At 41.2% G+C, this 20,804-nt stretch overlaps 1 protein-coding gene and 2 long non-coding RNA genes across 5 annotated transcripts in view; 1 reads left to right on the top strand and 2 right to left on the bottom strand.

The window, feature by feature from the left end:
• The window catches only part of LOC108069518 (aminopeptidase N), a 502,889-nt gene that overhangs the window by 357,242 nt on the left and 124,843 nt on the right, over window positions 1–20,804 (top strand). The window lies entirely within an intron of this gene.
• Window positions 5,057–6,195, bottom strand: LOC138913048 (uncharacterized). Its single transcript, XR_011418621.1, has 3 exons — window positions 6,106–6,195; window positions 5,746–6,046; window positions 5,057–5,694 (listed from the first exon to the last, which is right to left on the bottom strand). It is a non-coding gene; the product is annotated as an uncharacterized lncRNA (long non-coding RNA).
• On the bottom strand, window positions 12,392–13,529 carry LOC138913034 (uncharacterized). The gene is made up of 3 exons (XR_011418607.1): window positions 13,441–13,529; window positions 13,081–13,381; window positions 12,392–13,029 (listed from the first exon to the last, which is right to left on the bottom strand). It is a non-coding gene; the product is annotated as an uncharacterized lncRNA (long non-coding RNA).

Below are 20,804 nucleotides of genomic sequence, written 5' to 3'. Positions count from 1 at the left end.
GGAGACAATTACAACTTAAAAATAACAGTTAATATTGTTATTATTATTATTATTCGTTATTAGGAATAATCAATGACTTTTAGCTTTTAACTTATAACTATTACGGTCCCTGAAAAATAATAGTCAATATCGTTGTATCCTAAGCCAGCATTTCTTTGACAAAAATTTTTATTGGCGAACGCAAAAGTAATAGTTAATCTTCAAAATTGTAAAATAGAATCTCTATTTTATTGTGAGTCACAAAAAAAAATGGTGGGTCGGGGATCGAACTCGGTCCTTTTTGTCGGGAGACAGAAGCTCTACAGGCTAGGCTACATCCAACTGTTAATTTTCATGAAATATATTTCTACTTGACTCTTTTATTCGAGCGAAACCAAAAAGTTGACATGTTAAAATCTGACAAGAAATGGAATGGTGTAAATACCTAGTTATACCCGTTACTCGTAGAGTAAAAGGGTATATTGTATTCGTGCAAAAGTATGGAACAGGGAGAAGGAAGCGTTTCCGACCCTGTAAAGTATATATATTCTTGATCAGGGTCACTAGCCGATTCGATATAGCCATGTCCGTCTGTCCGTCTGTCTGTCTGTCCGTCTGTCTGTCTGTATGAACGCTGAGATCTCGGAAACTATAAAAGCTAGAAGATTGACCTTTTGCATGCAGATTCTAGGAGTTCTTACGCAGCGCAAGTTTATTTCAGCCGAGCGCCACGCCCCCTCTAACTCCCTTAATCGACCACTAACGATTTTAAAATGTGTCCTGCGCCCACATCTTTGAAGAATTCCGAGAAGTATAAATGCAATTTTGTTGTGTATACTTATACCTATCGAAATGTAGAAGACATTTTTCAAATCGGACCATTCATTAAAAAGTTATACGCAATCAAAATAGTTAATATATCTATCTCCCTCGCACTCCCTTTAGCTGAGTTACGATTATTAGTCGGGACACCAACCCGAGTACAGCGTTCGCACTCCCTTTAGCTGAGTTACGGGTATTAGATAGTCAGGACACCAACCCGACTATGGCGTTCTCCCTTGTTAAATCTCTTAACTACCAAAATGAGTGTGCCGTGCACTGCCAAAAAATGCGAATACAATGGCACCATTGTTGGTGATTCCTATTTACTATGTTGGCTGTGCGACAATTGTGCACATATTAAATGCGCTGGTGCCGGCGCTAATGGTCGCATCGCTGATCTACTTTCCAAAAGAATAGGATTTCTTTAGACCTGCAGCGGTTGCCTTGATACGGCGTATTGTATGCGCACTTTCATGAGACAAACGCGTGATAACTTCAAAGATGTCCATAAACTTGCTACCGCCTTAACTGATAAGGATTCCAAAGTTTTATCGCAATTCCGTGAATACAAAATTGCGGACGAACCTCAAAAAAGGAAAATCGCTAACAACAACAGCCTTGAGGTGCCGGCAGATGGGTCCCCATCTATGCTGACCCCAACCGGACATGACCTAGTGCTAAACTTTGTGCCTCCAGCCTCTGAGCGAGCAAACCTGTCTCCGGGAATACTCCCTAGAAACAGTGTATTAAATACGCCAGCAACATCCACAATTATGGCCTTACAAATTCCACCAAATTCTCTGCCGAAAGATCCAGTAAATCTAGGCAGATCCGAAGTACATACTCAACCCTCCACAAGCTCTAATAGTACTCAAAATCCGTCCAAGCCTCATCCGAACGTCCAGGATGCACGTCCCATACGTGGTACTCGTAGACCCCTCGCTGCCGTGTCCTTTAAGGCAGTCGAAACTAAGAAGGCTATCTTTGTCTCTTGACTTCGTCCTGATACCACCGCAGATGAAGTTAGGGGACATCTATGTGATATGTTCCAGGTCTCTTCCGACAATTTCATAATTTCCAAGTTCAATTTTAATTATAAGAGAAAAGTTGCTTCTTTTAAAATTATTCTTTCGGAATCTTTCTTACTTCGAGCATTAGGTCCTGTATTGTGGCCAGCTGACACCGTAGTCCATGAGTTTGCTCGTAAGGATAAAATTCTTCGGTTCGTGGCCTTCTCAGCAAGCTAACTAGCTTGCATGCAAACAGTGCTGCTTTTGACTCGAGCATTATTGCCTTCACAGAGACTTGGCTTAATTCTACCGTATCCGATAGTGAAATAATGTCCAATAAATATTTCATTTATAGGCGTGACCGCCTCTCTCGTCGAGGTGGTGGTGTCCTAATTGCTGTAAAATCTGACTTATCGTCCCATGCGTTGTCCATTGCTGACACGGCCGATATTGAGCTTATTGCTGTAAAAATATGCCTGCAAAGCTCAAAAAACATCATCGAAACACTTGGCTCACCTGAAAAATTTAAAGTCGAAACTGTATAAGAAGTTCGCGAAAACAGGGCTCCAATCTGATTTTTGCAAATACAGTGTAGCCAAATCCAAATATTTCCTGCATAATTCCGAATGCTATAATAGCTACCTGTTACGCTGCAAATATGAATTCCGCAGTAATCCCAAGCTATTTGACTCTTTTGTTAACTCAAAGCGTAAGTCCAAAATGCTTCCACCTTCTCTTCATTTGAACAACATATCAGCGTCAAATGACCAGGGAATCAGTAACCTGTTCGCGGACTTTTTTCTTCTCCTTTCAGTCCTTTATTATTCCACTTATGAACTATCGTGGGATAGCCAAACTAAGTGCTATTCCTAAGCTATTTGAAAAACTCATATGCGATCAATTGCAGCATCAGTGTCGCTCTTTGTTATCTCCGGATTAACATGGTTTCACAAAATGTCGTTCAACTACAACTAACCTGCTGGAATTTACGTCCTACATTAATAAAGGCTTCCTATCCTCTAATCAAACAGATGTCATTTTCACTGATTTTAGCAAAGCGTTTGATTCAGTGCGCCACAGTTGATTCAGTTATCCACAAACTGCGCCTTCTTGGTTTCCCACCAACTCTTCTAATGTGGATTCAGTCATACCTTACAGGCCCTTCCCAAAAGGTACAATTTAATAATGTACTTTCAAAAATTGTATCTGTAAGCTCCGGAGTACCTCAAGGTAGCCATCTTGGTCCTTTGCTATTTGGTCTATTTATTAATGATCTTCCTCAAATTATCGTGGCCTCCAAAGTTCTTATGTATGCGGATGATGTCAAGTTGTGTATGCATATGACATCGCCTGGTTCCCACATGCAGCTCCAGCTTGACTTAAATAACCTTCAATCCTGGTGCCAAGTCAATAAGCTACTGCTTAATCCAGATAAATGTAAATCCATGACATTTTTTCGTTCCAATCCAGCTGTGCGTACATACTCCATTGGCCAATCAGCGCTAGAACGCATTGAAACCGTCCTAGATCTTGGAGTCCTATTTGACCATAAGATATGCTTCAATCGCCATGTCAGCACTATCTCCAATAAAGCTAAGGCCTTATTAGCTTTCATCAAACGCTGGTCCAAGGAATTCGATGATCCGTATACAACAAAGCTCCTGTATGTTTCCTTAGTTCGTCCAACGCTGGAATACTGCTCATGCGTATGGTCTCCACAGTATGAGCACTATCAAGACATGATTGAGTCTGTTCAGAAGCAGTTTCTCCTATTTGCCTTACGTGGTTTGAACTGGGAGTATGGAAGCCGACTACCTGCCTACAGAGACAGGCTGCGACTTTTGAATCTGCCAACTTTAAAGCATCGTCGAATATGTACTGGCGTGATCTTCCTTCACAAGCTCCTTACTGGCGGTGTGGACTCACTTCACCTGATAACGTCCATAAACAGGAACATTCCTTCTAGACCAACTCGTCGATTTCGGCCATTAGCACTGGAAATTGCCAGGTCAAACTACTCCCGTTTTGACACATTCCGAGATTTATGCGACAACTATAATGAATTGCACCACTTATTATCCTATGAGTGTTCCTACGATGTGAATTCAACCAGAGTCACTGCGTTCCTGTCATCCGCAAATAATCAATCATATTGAAAATTTCCTGTATATTTTTAAGTCCAATGAGCTGTTCATAGCTTTATATATATAAATAAAAAAATAAATAAATATAAGGCACGTGTTAGAAAGGGTAAGAGAATCAATTGATTTGAATATTTATTTTTTTTTTAATACTTTCAATGCTATTTGCATTTTAAAACACAAAAATCTATAAGAAATTGTCTTCGGTCTGTTGTAGAAATGTAAATGCAATTTTTTGTATGCAAAAGGATATCAGTATTATCATTAATTTGAATTTAAGGGAATCTAACTTCCTTAGTCAGCTGCAATGCACACACACGCACATGTTTAGGGATTGTGTTTATAAAAAACTCATTTTGTGGCTTTTATATATTTCGTCCATGTGTGCAACGAAGCGAAATAATGTTTTTTACAAATAAACAATTTGTCAATATCTCAACGTTTGTAGTATACAATGCAATTCTAAGCTGTCTTTTTCTCCTAATCAGCCTCGCCTGGGAAAAGGGAATCGGGTTAGTGCACTATGCTGCGCTCTGCGCTCAGCTCGCCGGATGGGGTCGGGGTTCTTCCTATCCCTTTAGGGTTCCCTGGCACATTGTTCACAAAATAAAGTTAAGTGCACTGGTAACAGAAATTAGTCGAAATTAAATCAAAAAGCAAATCAAAATAAAAAAAAAATATAATTAAGGTTTAAGTCCCGCTTTCCGGTCCGTATATAGGATAGCAATCAGGTTTTAGTTTTATACGAACATGGTGTCTTAGTTCGTATGCTCTCTGTACCCTCCCTACCATGGCAATTGTTGAGCGTTATTAAAATTGCCCCAAAAGTTATTAAGCTCGGCGTTCTTTCATTTTGCGGTGCTTATGACGATATACAGTTTATTAGCAATTCATAGTTCCAGATTTAAATTCAAATTAAACAAAAAGAAAAATATATATATAAACGGTTCATTCCGTTATGCAAAGGCTTCATTTCATATTCAAGAGATAATGTTTTGGTAGGAACCGATGTGACGAATGTTAAGACCCCAGACAGATAATGGATGTAATATAATTGTAGTTACTTTGGGTTACTCACAAGTTTTGCTCCATCGTAGAGTCCGTTGGTACTCGGGATCGACTTTGACCGTGATGATGGAGACGTTCCAGACACTCCTCACCAGTCAAGGGTTTTGTAGCACGCTTCTACGTCACTAGAACTGGGTTTTGAATCGTCCCTCGCTGCCACAGAACTAGGGTTTTGTAGAGCGTTCGCCTACGGCACTAGTCTGGGTTATGGTCGAATTCGGTGGTATTTTGTGAATCCTGGTATGTAGTCGTATCAGGTTGCCGCAGAACTAGGTTGTCGTAGCACGTGTACCTACGTCACTAGTCTGGGTTATAATCGCGTCCTGTGTTTTTGTCCAATCTGGTTGCCGCAGAACTAGGTTGCCGTAGCACGTGTGCCTACGTCACTAGTCTGGGTTATGGTCACTTCCGGTGGTTTTTCTTGTCCAAGCTGGTTGCCGCAGAACTAGGGTTATGTAGAACTTGCGTCTACGTCACTAGTTTGGGTTGGGAATAGATTCCGCGCTGTCCTCCAGAAACTAGGGTTAGGTAGAACTTGCGTCTACGTCACTAGTTTGGTCTCGTAGAACTTCTAGAGATGTTTAAGTGGTCGGCGGTGGCTGTACGCACGTTTAAAGAATTAAGCGCCCAGCGGAAGCTTTTCGCTGACCGCCGACACTTAAGATTCGGAGGCTCTAAAACGTTAAAAATCAGTAATTGACCTCTGGTTACTTAACTAATCTTACCGAGGCACTTTCACTTCTGATAATAACCAGTTGGCCGCTTGGCAGCAGCCAAGAACTAACGCCGTTGTTTTATCACTTTCCGTTTTCTTTTGACTTTAGCGAAATCTGGGTGAAATGTTCAAGCCACGTGATTCTAATACAAATAGTTACTTTTAGCTTCGTACAATTAATTTGGCACGTCCGCACGGCTCAGATCGCAAAACAGAAAAGATCGAGAGTGCAGAAAATATTTCTGAACAGCCACGCTTACTTCCAGTAATGAGCTTTCATACGGGATCCTTCCAGTCAATACAAGCATGCCCTGCGTGCGAAAGAGGCAACTATACTAATTCTCACTCTCTTGCATTTCATTCCACGCACAGTGGGATGGTATGTACTGTTTCGTAGCGATTTTGTTATGCGCGTGTCAATTAATTTCGTGGGCCAGATATTGTACGATGGGCACCACAACCACAAATAATGCCATTAAAGTTTCCGTAGTGGTCATTATTTGAAAACGATTTACATTTTTAATTTTAACTAGTTTGTATGTCTTTTAAGTGGTAAACCCCTAGCTTCTTTCCATGCTCATCAGCCAACTCGTAATATATAGGACTGACTTTACGAACCACTTTTGCTTTAGCAAAAACCAGATCAAGTTTCTTACTAAATTTCTTCTCGGCATTACTTTGCGAAAACTTTCGAGCATGAACGACGTCTCCAACCTTTAAATGAATATTCCTACTCCGCAAGTTGTATACGCGTGCGTTAGCCTGATGGGCTTTAGCCACGTTGATTTTAGCTTGACTGCGAGCTATTTGCAAGGCATCCGGATAGCTTAATCGTGTATCGTCGCTGAGTAAATTCAAATTTTTCAGAAGATCGTAGTCCTTTCCATTTAATATCATGTTTTGGCCGAACGTCAAAAAGTACGGCGTATAGCCGGTGCTTCTATGCAGACTAGACCTAAGAGCGGCGTTTATTTCGTTTAGCCTTTGGTCCCAACAGGTGTGATCCTTACCAATGTATGCTCGTATTGCAGCTAAAACTGACCTGTTTAAACGTTCACTAGCATTAGCTTGCGGTGAGTATATGGCAGTGCAGATATGTTTAATCGAGAAACGAGTAAGAAAGGCTTCAAAGTATCCCGATCGAAATTGGGACCCGTTATCTGTTAAAATGGACTGAGGAACACCAAACGTACTAAATACTGAGCTCTCGAGAAAATCACAAATTTTAGGAGCTGTGAAGCGCTTTAGCGGGCAAAGAAAATGAAATTTGGTATTATGATCGACTACGATTAACAATCCAATATTTCCTGACTTTGAGCGGGGGTATGGACCTAGCAGATCAGCATATAGCCGCTGGAATGGTCTCTCTGAAGTCGTTGGTTTACCCATTGCTGGTTTTAAAGTAATGTTTGGGCTTTTAGTTTGTTTACAGACAGAGCAGTTTCTGATATATTCCCTAGTTTGAATTACCATTCTAGGCCAGAAAAGGTATCGTTTTAGCTTTTCGATGGTTTTGCCCATACCGCTGTGCGAAGCCATGGCAGAATCATGAGCTTGTTTTAAAACGCTAGAAACCAATTCTGAAGGTACCCACAGTTTCCAGGATTTTGTCTCGGAGTCCTCTTCACTCGATGCTACCTCTTGTCTTTTATAAACATACCCGTCAACCACTTTTAAATCAGGTAATTGATCCTGACTTTTCTGTATCCGTTCGATTAGATTCAAATATTCCGCACAACGAAAATGTTCAGAGGAGAGATCTATGATTGGACCACAATCATCCAATTCATCGATCGATGGTTCATCTTGCCTCGACAGAGTATCCGCGACAACATTAAGTGAACCTCTCCTGTGTTCAATTTTAAAAACAAACCCTTGTAATTGAATAGACCAACGAGCTAAGCGTCCCGAAAGATCTTTCTGACGCATAAGCCACTGCAACGAGGCATGGTCTGTGACAACTAGAAAGTCTTGGCCTTCAATATAAGGACGAAATTTCTTTATACCTTTTAAAACCGCAAGGCATTCCAATTCCGTGACGGAATAGTTCCTTTGTGCCTTTGTTAGCTTTGTGGACATAAATGCTATGGGCATCTCAGTACCCTGTTCGTTTTCTTGTGAAAGCACACAGCCAAGGCCGTATGAGCTCGCGTCACATAGTAAGATAAATCTTTTCGCAAAATTCGGAGTGGCTAAAATAGGCGCAGAAGTTAGTCGCTTCTTCAATTCATTGAACGCTGTGTCCGCATCCTCCGTCCATGTGAAAGCAGATTTCTGCTTCTTAAGCAGTTCCGTTAAAGGAAAACTCAAGGAAGAGTAATTCTCTACAAACCGGCGATACCAACCAGTTAGGCCGAGAAAACGTCTTAACTGCTTGACACTGATTGGAATAGGGAACTCATTAATAGCTTGAATTTTGTGTGGATCAGTTTTTATCTGTCCGTCCCGGATGATAAATCCCAAGTACTTTATTTCCCTCATGCAAAAACTAGACTTCTTCACGTTTATTGTAATGTTGCTTTTCCGTAAACACAGAGCGATTTCTTGCAGCAAAAGCAAGTGCGAATTGAAATCGTCTGAAAGAACGAGTAGGTCGTCAAGATAAACGAAAACTCGGTTGCGAAGGTGTGGCGGTATGACATGATCCATAAGTCTGCACATCGTTTGGGGAGCATTTGTTAACCCGAAAGGCATAACCCTGTATTGGTATAGTGGACGATTAGGGATTGTAAAAGCAGTGTATTGGCGCGATTTTTCCTCCAAGGGAATTTGCCAGAAAGCGTGCTTTAAATCTAATCCACTAATAAAACGAGCTGGAGGCAACCGACTTAATATCCCATCGATATGAGGTAACGGGTACGCGTCCTTACAGGTATGCTTATTAATCTCTCGCGAGTCTAAACATAAACGAACTTTGCCCTCCTTTTCGACCAACACACAATTACTACTCCACGCACTGTTAGATGGTTCAATGACCCCTAAGGCTAACATGTTATCTACCTCTTTAAACATTAATTTCTCTCGAGCAGGTGAGACTGGCCAATGTCGTTGTTTAATAGGCTTAGTGTTTCCAACGTCTATTGAATGAGAGATAACACTAGTCCTGCCTAGCCCTTCATGTTCAAAAGATGGAAAGATTTTAATCACGTCCGCTAACCGTTGTTGTTGTTCCAATGAAAGATTGTGCATTATGGGTGAATCGATTTCGCTGTCGGATTCTCCTACGTCTAACTCCGATATATTTGTGCGTAAAATCTGATCTGCCAATCCAAAACTTGTCCAAAAATCCATACCCAAGTATGCATCTTGTTTCAATGCCGGAATAAGAAAGAACTTTATGGTTTTTGTGACTTGTCTGTAAGTAATTAACGAATTCAACACTCCAACCACTGGGCAAAGATTACCGTCAGCGGTTTTAATGTTTCCTGAACATGGACGCGTTCTGGGATTTGACTTCATTTTGGTAGCAATTTGGTTTCCTATGCAGCTTATTGAAGCACCAGAATCCAAAAGTGCGTTAAGCGTTTCACCTTCAATTTGAATTTCAGTATATAGTCTATTATCTGAGCTAAGTAATACGGACGAAATTAACCTTTTTCTTGTAGTTGTTATTTCCTTCCAAAAATTTCTTAATCTTACGGTTGAACGTCTTGGCTTATTTTTAAAATCTAAACTTTGTACATTTCCAAAAATTCGATCTCTTACTGTCAAATAATTTTGCATTCTTAAATGAAATGGTAAAGTTTTATCTACTATTACTTTTGATTTTGGTTCCGATCCTAACAATAGATCGTCCGTTTGAGTACCGTTATCGGTCAAGAATGTTCTGGATGCGCTTACTTGGTAAGAGTCTGCGCATCCCTCGTTCGGTTTTCCGAAGGATTGCATTTTTGGCAGCGCGGCTTGTAGGTTTCTTTGGCTCCACAGCCGTGGCAAAATACTTTGGGAGGTACCAGGCAATTGTCAAACCGGTGACCCATCTGATCGCAGTTCCAACATACAATTTTGTTTCGAACCAAACTAGCTATTACATCTTCAGATCCATCGTATTCATCTGGAGACAACTCAGAGATATTACGACGGTAGTTAAATGGAGTCTTAACCTGTACATTTTTGATTTCACCATAAAAGTGCTCATGCTTTAGCACTTCTTCGTTTAAGACGTCCAGGCTACGTATCCTGATATGTAACAATTCATGCCTTAGCGATGTTTTGGAGTTGTCTATCAGAAGCTGTACTAATTCGCATTCGGAAATAGTGCGTTTTAGCCTATTTACTAAGTCCTCTATTGCTACCTGATAAATGTCAAATGACTCATTCTCTCCCTGACGTCTTTTAGCAATTTTTCTCCAAATATCGACATCACTATCGGAATCGTCATATTTGTCTCTGAAAGCGGAGCAAAAGGTTTCCCACGAAAAATTTGGATTTTTCCGGTGGAAATGCCAAAACCAATCAGATGCTTTGCTAGCCAAAAGCAAATGCAAGTGATCGCAAATGAGTTGAAAGTCATTCCTAAGGGATTGTGCTGTTAAGGATTTAACTCGATATATAAATTCACTAGCCGATAAATTATCTTTTGTGCCGTCAAATCTGACACGCCAATTCTGAATTATACTACCGACCTTTTCTGGAGCAATAGTGGAACTATTACTAATCCCCGTATTATTCCGTTGGTGGATTTGATTAGCAACATCACGACTGATTTGTTCTGTTCCACTAGAAGTAACATTCCGAGATAATCCTGAAGTCAGTTGTAGTGCAGCAATTTGTGTTTCTAACGAAACTGCTATATGCTCCTTTAGTTCGTCCAGTAAACTTTTCTGTTGAGTTTGGATGGTGGTCTGCACGTACTCAACAATTTGTTCGTTGTTCATCGAAGAATTATGTGGCTCTGACAATCTATTACTGTCGTCCCAGTTTTCACGGTGGTTTCTCATTGATCTTGTTTGCATTCCTCGTCTGGGTCTGCCACGTCCGCGGGCTCTGGTGTTTCCCCTATTTCCATTAGATATAGGTTCATGATACGATTCGCTATCTCCAACGCTTGCATTTGCCCTGTTAACTGTATCTGCTGCTCTAAGTTCTTCAGCTAAGTTAGTATTCGGTTGCGTAGTGCATGCAGCATTACAATTGGGACAATACGGTGAAGTTTTTAATTTCTCCAAAATGCAACTCTCATGGAAGTCATGGTCACAAGATGTTTTAGATATGGGTTCATTGTTTGATAATAGTTGATTACAAATCATACATAATTTGTCTGCCTCTGCCAAGCCAGTTGCAACAACTTCTGGGCTATGTTCAACAGGCATAATAATGGTTTGGTTACTTGAGAAGTTTAATTATAAATCGTCATAAGCTTTCCTCCTAAATGAAAGATCGTCGAGCTTGATTACCTATTTCCTATATACCGAACTATTTGATATGTGGCTATTGTATAGTTTCCACGACCCTCTTATGAACATTGGTCAGGTTATCAAATTAGATCTAAAAAACCCTAAAATTCTCAATGTTTAAAGAATAATCAGTGGATACTATGTCGTTGAGACCTCGTCATAAAATGTCATTTAATTGAGGTCGGCCTATCCAGTGATACGAATAGCTACCGAATGTTCCATCAATAAATTAACAACCAAGACTTGGACAATTAAGTGAATTTTAAATGAACTCAAACAACCTGTCCTTCTGCAACATTGAAAGGGTTAACCGATAATCTTCACCTAGTAGATCAGACCCATAGTTGGATTTGTATCTAAATTCCAAGAGATGACGTATCTGATCAAGCCAACAAAAGAAGAATTCTGTAAGAGTCCTGAAGCAAGTATGTGTAAGGATGATGAAACAGAGCTTTAATACGCGAGGATTGACACTAAAAGTGATACCAATGGATCGATTTTTCTTATTTATGCTTTCCCTTTAAGCCTTTTTAAAGAGTATTCACTTTGGGAGTAGTTCTTAAACGTGTCGGGCCCCACGTTGGGCGCCATTTATTTTATGTAGTATACAATGCAATTCTAAGCTGTCTTTTTCTCCTAATCAGCCTCGCCTGGGAAAAGGGAATCGGGTTAGTGCACTATGCTGCGCTCTGCGCTCAGCTCGCCGGATGGGGTCGGGGTTCTTCCTATCCCTTTAGGGTTCCCTGGCACATTGTTCACAAAATAAAGTTAAGTGCACTGGTAACAGAAATTAGTCGAAATTAAATCAAAAAGCAAATCAAAATAAAAAAAAAATATAATTAAGGTTTAAGTCCCGCTTTCCGGTCCGTATATAGGATAGCAATCAGGTTTTAGTTTTATACGAACATGGTGTCTTAGTTCGTATGCTCTCTGTACCCTCCCTACCATGGCAATTGTTGAGCGTTATTAAAATTGCCCCAAAAGTTATTAAGCTCGGCGTTCTTTCATTTTGCGGTGCTTATGACGATATACAGTTTATTAGCAATTCATAGTTCCAGATTTAAATTCAAATTAAACAAAAAGAAAAATATATATATAAACGGTTCATTCCGTTATGCAAAGGCTTCATTTCATATTCAAGAGATAATGTTTTGGTAGGAACCGATGTGACGAATGTTAAGACCCCAGACAGATAATGGATGTAATATAATTGTAGTTACTTTGGGTTACTCACAAGTTTTGCTCCATCGTAGAGTCCGTTGGTACTCGGGATCGACTTTGACCGTGATGATGGAGACGTTCCAGACACTCCTCACCAGTCAAGGGTTTTGTAGCACGCTTCTACGTCACTAGAACTGGGTTTTGAATCGTCCCTCGCTGCCACAGAACTAGGGTTTTGTAGAGCGTTCGCCTACGGCACTAGTCTGGGTTATGGTCGAATTCGGTGGTATTTTGTGAATCCTGGTATGTAGTCGTATCAGGTTGCCGCAGAACTAGGTTGTCGTAGCACGTGTACCTACGTCACTAGTCTGGGTTATAATCGCGTCCTGTGTTTTTGTCCAATCTGGTTGCCGCAGAACTAGGTTGCCGTAGCACGTGTGCCTACGTCACTAGTCTGGGTTATGGTCACTTCCGGTGGTTTTTCTTGTCCAAGCTGGTTGCCGCAGAACTAGGGTTATGTAGAACTTGCGTCTACGTCACTAGTTTGGGTTGGGAATAGATTCCGCGCTGTCCTCCAGAAACTAGGGTTAGGTAGAACTTGCGTCTACGTCACTAGTTTGGTCTCGTAGAACTTCTAGAGATGTTTAAGTGGTCGGCGGTGGCTGTACGCACGTTTAAAGAATTAAGCGCCCAGCGGAAGCTTTTCGCTGACCGCCGACACTTAAGATTCGGAGGCTCTAAAACGTTAAAAATCAGTAATTGACCTCTGGTTACTTAACTAATCTTACCGAGGCACTTTCACTTCTGATAATAACCAATTGGCCGCTTGGCAGCAGCCAAGAACTAACGCCGTAGTTTTATCACTTTCCGTTTTCTTTTGACTTTAGCGAAATCTGGGTGAAATGTTCAAGCCACGTGATTCTAATACAAATAGTTACTTTTAGCTTCGTACAATTAATTTGGCACGTCCGCACGGCTCAGATCGCAAAACAGAAAAGATCGAGAGTGCAGAAAATATTTCTGAACAGCCACGCTTACTTCCAGTAATGAGCTTTCATACGGGATCCTTCCAGTCAATACAAGCATGCCCTGCGTGCGAAAGAGGCAACTATACTAATTCTCACTCTCTTGCATTTCATTCCACGCACAGTGGGATGGTATGTACTGTTTCGTAGCGATTTTGTTATGCGCGTGTCAATTAATTTCGTGGGCCAGATATTGTACGATGGGCACCACACGTTTGAAAACTAATAAATAGTTTGCTGATCAGTTTTTTGCATTATAAAAATAAAAGCCATTTTAAGGAAATTTTAACCGTAAAATTCATCTTATAGGATTTCTGTAAGGTCTAGCGATATTTTAAAATTTAACGTTTACTTAAGAAAAAGGCGCAAAAGAAAAGATTTGCGATATAATATATTTTATCCTTACAATTCTATTAGATCAGAGATAATAGGGAATACAGATGGGCGGGGAAGCCGTGAATCAAATTGTTTAAACATTTGAATTTGTTTAAACAATATGAGGCACGTGTAATAAAGAGCAAGAGAATCAATTGGTTTGAATATTTAATGTTCTTTTAATATTATCAATGCGATTTGAATTTTAGTTCACAAAAATCGGTTACAAAATGTTCTATGTAAGTATGTTGTGGAAATGTAAATGAAACATTCTTCGTTTATTCGAAAAATAAGTAAACACGTGTATCAGGATTTGGCCGAAAAAAAAATATTTTTTTTTAGAACTTTTTTTAGTTTGCCGAAAAACGTGAATTTTGAAAAAGTACCCTCTCATTGAGTCAAAATCTGCCAAGTGGGCCACCCCTGTTCCGAAGGTCCGATTTTCATCGAACTTTTTTACTTTTCCGGTTCGCAACGAAAATATAAGAACTTCATTTGAACGGTTTTGCGAAACTTTGAGTTTTACCGGAGTTATAGGGGTCAAAACATGGCATTTTTGACACTTTTTCGAAAAAGTTGCACTCAGTCATTAATTCATAACTTCGGAACGGTATGAGATATCTTTATGATGTTTTCACTAATCGCTCAAGAATTATTATGGCTTTCCATAAAAAAATGTAAGAGTGGCCCGGCCAAAGGTTTTTCGCAATATCGATTTGAAGAAGGGCGCACAGCGGATTCCCATATAAAACGACAAAAAGTGCCTCATTGACAGCTCACCAGCCAATTTTCACGAGCAAGCCGTTTTTGTATGGAAAACCGCTGTGCGCCCTTCTTCAAATCGATATTGCGAAAAACCTTTGGCCGGGCCACTCTTTTTTTTTTGGATCTTTTTCGTAATGAATCAAACTTCATTTTCAAATGGTTTTAAACTCTATAGCTGGTGAAGAACACTGAAAAAAATAAAAACTAAAAATATATGTTGATTTATTTTAAAGAAAAAAAAATTTTAATTTTTTTTATGGAAAGCCATAATAATTCTTGAGCGATTAGTGAAAATATCATAAAGATATCTCATACCGTTCCGAAGTTATGAATTAATGACTGAGTGCAACTTTTTCGAAAAAGTGTCAAAAATGCCATGTTTTGACCCCTATAACTCCGGTAAAACTCAAAGTTTCGCAAAACCGTTCAAAAGAAGTTCTTATATTTTCGTTGTGAACCGGAAAAGTAAAAAAGTTCGATGAAAATCGGACCTTCGGAACAGGGGTGGCCCACTTGGCAGATTTTGACTCATTGAAAATCTGTTTCTCCGGTTGTAGTAATCCGATTGACTTCGTGTCTTTTGCATTAATTCCTCTACAATCTCTTCTTTTGAAAAAAAAATTTTTTTAAATGAGTTTTTAATTTCTTAAAAATAAAAACAAATTAAGATTTAAAAAAAATTTTTTTAACGGGTTCCCCACAAAAAAATTTTTTTTTTTAAATTTAACATATACGCCATATTGTTAGTTTTAATCGGTATTTGTCAAAAAGGTTAAGCAATGTTTAGTTTTTAAAATATTGGATTTCTTTTAACAAGGCCTCGGATTTTTTCTATGAAAAAACGTTGAAGCATGAAGGTCTACTCTCTCACTCTTATCGGATCCTTATGGAATTAATGTTTTCTCATCGTTTACTACTCCTTTAACAATTTTTAATGATTAAAAGTTAACTTTTAAGTGTTTTAACAATTTCAAAATAACAAAAGGGAAAAAGTCATTTTTTAATCTGTTAAAACTTACAATCATCTATTTAACCGTCCATTTAATAAACAATAATTTTAAATTTATTTTATTTATTATTTTTTTGTATTATGTAATGTATTAAAAAAAAAATTTATAAAATTTAATGCATTTTTTTTTTAAATTAAAAAAATATATTTAAAAATGTTTAAAAATTACATAATACAAAAGAATAATAAATAAAATAAATTTAAAATTATTGTTTATTAAATGGACGGTAAAATAGATAACACTGTGCAGCATCAAATATTTACCTCGATGGATGCTATATGTTTGCGAATAAGACAAAGAGTGGACTGTATTTAATCTTTTTATTTGGACTGGTAAAACCTCCAAAGTTTCGGCGCTTAACCTCACGTGTGAATTTCAATGGTTTCAAAGTATGTTTGTGTTTTCTTAGGGATGAGCAGTAGAGATACATAGTTATCGCCTACTTAACTTACGATATATCGATACAAAGCATTACAGGTATTCCCTATTCCTTAGCGGGAAATATCGGATGGAAATAAAACAACAAAGTTTGCAATTACTGCATTAATTCTTAAACATACCGGCCCCCTGAACGACGCGTTCAGTTAAGGGGAAGTACTGCGATCTTGGTGATAGGGCGTTTGTAGGTTGTATGTGCTGTCTTGACGGTGACCACTCTGACCTTGGAGTCCTGTCCTGGGTGTACTTCCTGGATGCGACCAAGTATCCATTTCGCCGGTGGTAGGTTGGGCTCCTTGAGTACAACAAGAGTGCCTACTTCTAAATTAGTCGTCCCTTCTTGCCACTTGCCGCGTGACTGTAGAGAAGTCAAGTATTCGGTGTGCCATCGCTTCCAAAATCCCTGTACCATGGCTTGAAGTTGATTCCACCGGTCCAATCGATTCATCTGCGTGTCCAGTAAAGAAGGCTCAGGTACCGCTGTATATGGCTGGCCAATCAAAAAATGAACTGGCGTAAGTGGATCGACAGTGTGATCGCTGACCTGGGCCAGTGGTCGCGAGTTGAGAATAGCTTCCATGTGTGCGAGCACTGTTGACAATTCTTCAAAGGTTAGGGCGGCTGCTCCCACAACTCGGCGTAGGTGCAGCTTTACCGACCGCACTCCCGATTCCCACAATCCGCCAAAGTGGGGCGCGGAGGGGGTATGAAATGCCAATTCAAGCCTTCAGTCGAGAAAAAATCAGCCAACTCCTCGTCCTAAGCTTGATCTTGAACTAACTTCCGCATCTCCTCCAGCTCTCGTCTTGCTCCATGAAACGTAGTTCCATTGTCGGAATACAAATCGGTGGGGGTTTTCCGACGTGCACAAAACCGTTTGAACGCAGCAATGAACGCTTTTATGGTGAGATCGCTGACAACTTCTAGGTGCAGGCAAACAAATATGGCGAACCAAGCTTTGCCGATGCGAGGAGAGCGACCTTTCGTTTCCTTAATAGCGATGGGTCCAGCGTAGTCAAGGCCAGTGTGACTGAAGCAAGGATTTTGTTGGATTCGTGGTATCGGTAAATCGGCCAAGATCTGGTGCTGCGTCAGGCGTCGGTTCATAAAGCAGGATTTACAGCGGAAAACTACTTTACGAGTCAGGTTTCTGGCTCCCAAAATCTAGAATTGCTGACGAACGTGGTGGAAGGTGGCATCTACTCCCGTGTGTAAATTAGCCTTGTGAAAATAGCGTATGATGAGTAGTGCCAGCGGAGATTCCATTGATACGATAATCGGGTGTTTTGCGTTGAACGGCAATACTGATCGGTCGACACGTCCACCGATGCGTAACAATCCAGACTCATCTAAAAACGGTGTGAGCCTCAACAACTTTGATTTTCTGGGCAGGCATTGACCATGCTTGACTGCGTCGTAGTCCAACGGAAATGAAGTGATTTGCATGTGTTTTAACAATTTCTTCCGAGCGTACTGCAAGTCCTTAGTTGTCAAGAATCCGCTATGTGAAACAGCTTGTTGCGATGACCTCTGGAGATCCGAGTTTTTGGTAAGACGTGCATTCACCTTGGAGCGCACTTTGCTTATGAAGCGGAAAACGTAACTAACTCGCAAAAGCTGAATCCAACTCGAAAGTTTGTGACTTAAACCATCGAGAATATCCTGATGAGTAGCTTCCAGTGAGAAATTGAGTTGCTTGTCCGGTTTTTCTTCACAAAGTGCCTCTACAGGCAGCTTTCGATTCTGCCCTTTTTTGCCAGTGGGCCATAAAGACGGCGATTCCGCTAACCAGGTAGGTCCTGTCCACCATAGAGTATGATCCCGCAATGTGGAGGGGAGCAGACCGCGGGACGCGCAATCCGCTGGGTTGTCCTCCGAACGTACATGGTTCCAGCAGCTTCTGGGATACTCTGTCAATATTTCAGCCGTCCGGTTGCATACGAAGGTGTTCCATCGTCGAGGTGGGGCTGACAGCCAGTGAAGAACGACCTCAGAGTCCGTCCAACAAAAGGTTCCGGTAATCGGGATTGACAAAGACGACTTGACGAGCGTTAGTAGTTTCGCTAGTAGGTGAGCTGCTGTGAGTTCCAGTCGCGGTATCGAAATAGCTTTGATAGGAGCTACCCGAGTCTTGGCTGCGATTAGCGTGACAATCGTTTCCATCCCTGTTGTAACTCGACTGTATACAACGGCTCCGACTGCTTGTGAAGAGGCATCCGCAAATCCATGCAGCTCGATAGCTTGCGAGGGTCTGGCCAAGTATCGAGGGATTGGACATTGTGCCAACATTGACAGCTCGCCTGCTAATATGCTCCCTTTCCTGGCAATGTTTTCAGTCAAAGGTTCATCCCAGCTTAGAGAACAGAGCCAACATTCTTGAAAGAGATCTTCATCATAACTGTAGCTGGGGATACAATACCCAATGGATCATATATCTTGGAGAGCTCTGATAGTAAGGTCCGCTTGGTGGGCAATTGGGTGACAATTATTGATCGTGGAGACGTAGAAAATGTGTCCGTATCGGGATTCCAAAGTAGACCCAATATTTTCACATTGTTCGATTGAGTGGTGCCTGCTTGGAAAGCGCAATCCTCCTTTGGTAGGGAATCCATAAGTGTTTTGCAATTGGAACTCCACTTTTGCAAGTTGAATTTGGCCTCCGCCAGCAGCCCGACAAGTTTCTTCTGCAGTTTTATGAGTCCGTCCTCTGTATCCGCACCTGTTGATATATCGTCAACGTATGCATCCGTTAATAGTGAGGAAGCTGCCAGTGGATATCGGTGATGATAGTCGTCTGCCAATTGTTTGAGAACTCTTACTGCTAGAAAAGGTGATGGTGCTAGCCCGTAAGTTACAGTTAGCAGCCGATAGTGCTGAAGCGGGTCCTTTTCCTCCTCTCGCCAAACAATCCGTTGATAATCAGAATGTTCGGGAGCTATCTTTATGCCCCGGAACATTTTCTCAATGTCCGTACAAACCACATATCGATATTGTCGGAATCTCAAACAAACTCCGAAGAGATCTCGTTGAATCGGCGGGCCGATGTGTAAGCGATCGTTGAGAGAATGGCCGGTGATATCCTTACCGGATCCATCAAATACCACACGACATTTGGTTGTGGAACTTTCCGCTTTGAGGACGGCATGGTGAGCTAGATAAAAGCAATTTTTCTCTGGCACGTTGAGCTGGGGTTTATCCAGCACTTCCATGTGCCCCCGTTGTAAATAATCCTTCATAAATTCACAATATTGATTTTTCAATGCTGGGTTCCGGCGAAATTTGATTTGCAGCATTGCAAATCGATTCAAAGCCTGACGCAGAGAAGGGTCCTGAATTGTAGGCATGTCCTTCTTGAACAGATACTCCACAATGTATACGCCGTCCTGATCTCGTTTGTGGGTGTCGACAAAGAGCTGCTCCACGGGATCACATGCATCGATAGTTGCCTGACTGGGCTGAATAGTGTCCATTTCCATGAATGCCCTCACCGCCTCGTCCAAATCGACCTGAGCATGATGCGCCTGTTCCGGTTTTTCAGTTACCTGTTGTAAGTCCCCGGAACCTGCAATTACCCAACCAAAGAACGTGTTAAGTGCGAATAAATTAGGTTTACTTAACAGTTTTCGTTGGCCCGTAAAGAAGCTCCATAGCTGGTCCGATCCGATAATGACATCAATGTCTCCAGGGGTGGCGAACGTGGGGTCAGCCAAATCTAATCCTTGTATGTCTCGCCAATTTTGTAATTGTACCTCTTCGGCTGGTACAGATGCAGTTAAAGAACTCATAATTAGAACTTTAATCTCCTGGACGTCTTGCGAGACTCTTGATTGCAGTTGAATTTTCGCACATCCTCGAGTTGTACCTAAGCCTTGAGCCGAAAGACCCAGTACCGAAATGCGCGCGTGGGTACGAGGTGCGCCAATGCGTTGAATGAATGCCTCCGTGGCCAATGTAATGGTGGATCCCGAATCCAAAAGAATTCGGCACAGCGTCCGTGTACCACATCTGTCCACCACATAAGCTAATATGGTGGGCATCATGGTCTGCGCTCGAGCAAGAAATGCAGTCTCTACGGAGAAGTTCGATATTCCGGCTAGTAGAGCTTCGGCTCTTGTGCCGCTGCTGTCCGATGAGTTAGCGGCTGGGGGCTCACGTTCCCCTTGTGATTCTTGATGTACCAATGTATGATGTGATCCTTTGCAGAGCCGACATCTGAATTTCGAAGTGCACTGCCTAGCGACATGGTTGCGACTCAAACAATTAAAGCACAATTTGTGAAGCTTTACGAATGATCGCCGATCCGGTATTTCCATTGATAGAAATTGAGTGCAAGCCATTATCGAGTGTGGTTGGGTGCAGACAATACAAAGTTTTTGTGATGGTTTTGAAGCTTCGCCAGCGATGTGTACGTTGGCGGTGCGCCTCCCGTATGCCTTGGGAGTTGATTGACAAGATTCGCATCTGGAGAACAAGAAATCCAAGAAGGTCCCGATCTTCACGTCGTTCGAGCAGCCTTCTTGCCGTTCCGCCCATGATTGGCGTGTGTCCATATCCAATTTGCCTAGTAGTATGTGGATTAGCCATGGGTCCCGCTGATCACATCCAAGTGCGTGTAATCCTCGAATAGATTCGTCTGCTGTATCGGCCAGCTTGCGCAGGGCAGCCACTTCCGAAGCTGCAACGTTGGGTAACGACAAAAATCCCGCAATAAACGAGCGCGTTATAAGTGCCTTTTTGTCGTACCGATGGACGAGTTTATCCCAGGCTTCCGCATAGTTCTCCTTGGTGACGGCAATGTGTTTCACCAAGTTGAGAGCATCTCCATCCAAATACGACTTCAAGTAGTGGAATTTCTGGCAGCTTGTTAGGTTTTCTCGTCGAAAGAGATCACAAAATTGA

Source organism: Drosophila takahashii, chromosome 3L (genome assembly GCF_030179915.1).
Source record: "Drosophila takahashii strain IR98-3 E-12201 chromosome 3L, DtakHiC1v2, whole genome shotgun sequence".
NCBI lineage: Eukaryota > Metazoa > Arthropoda > Insecta > Diptera > Drosophilidae > Drosophila > Drosophila takahashii.
The sequence above is the reverse complement of the archived record's forward strand: the minus strand, read 5'-3'. Positions and strand labels throughout refer to the sequence as shown.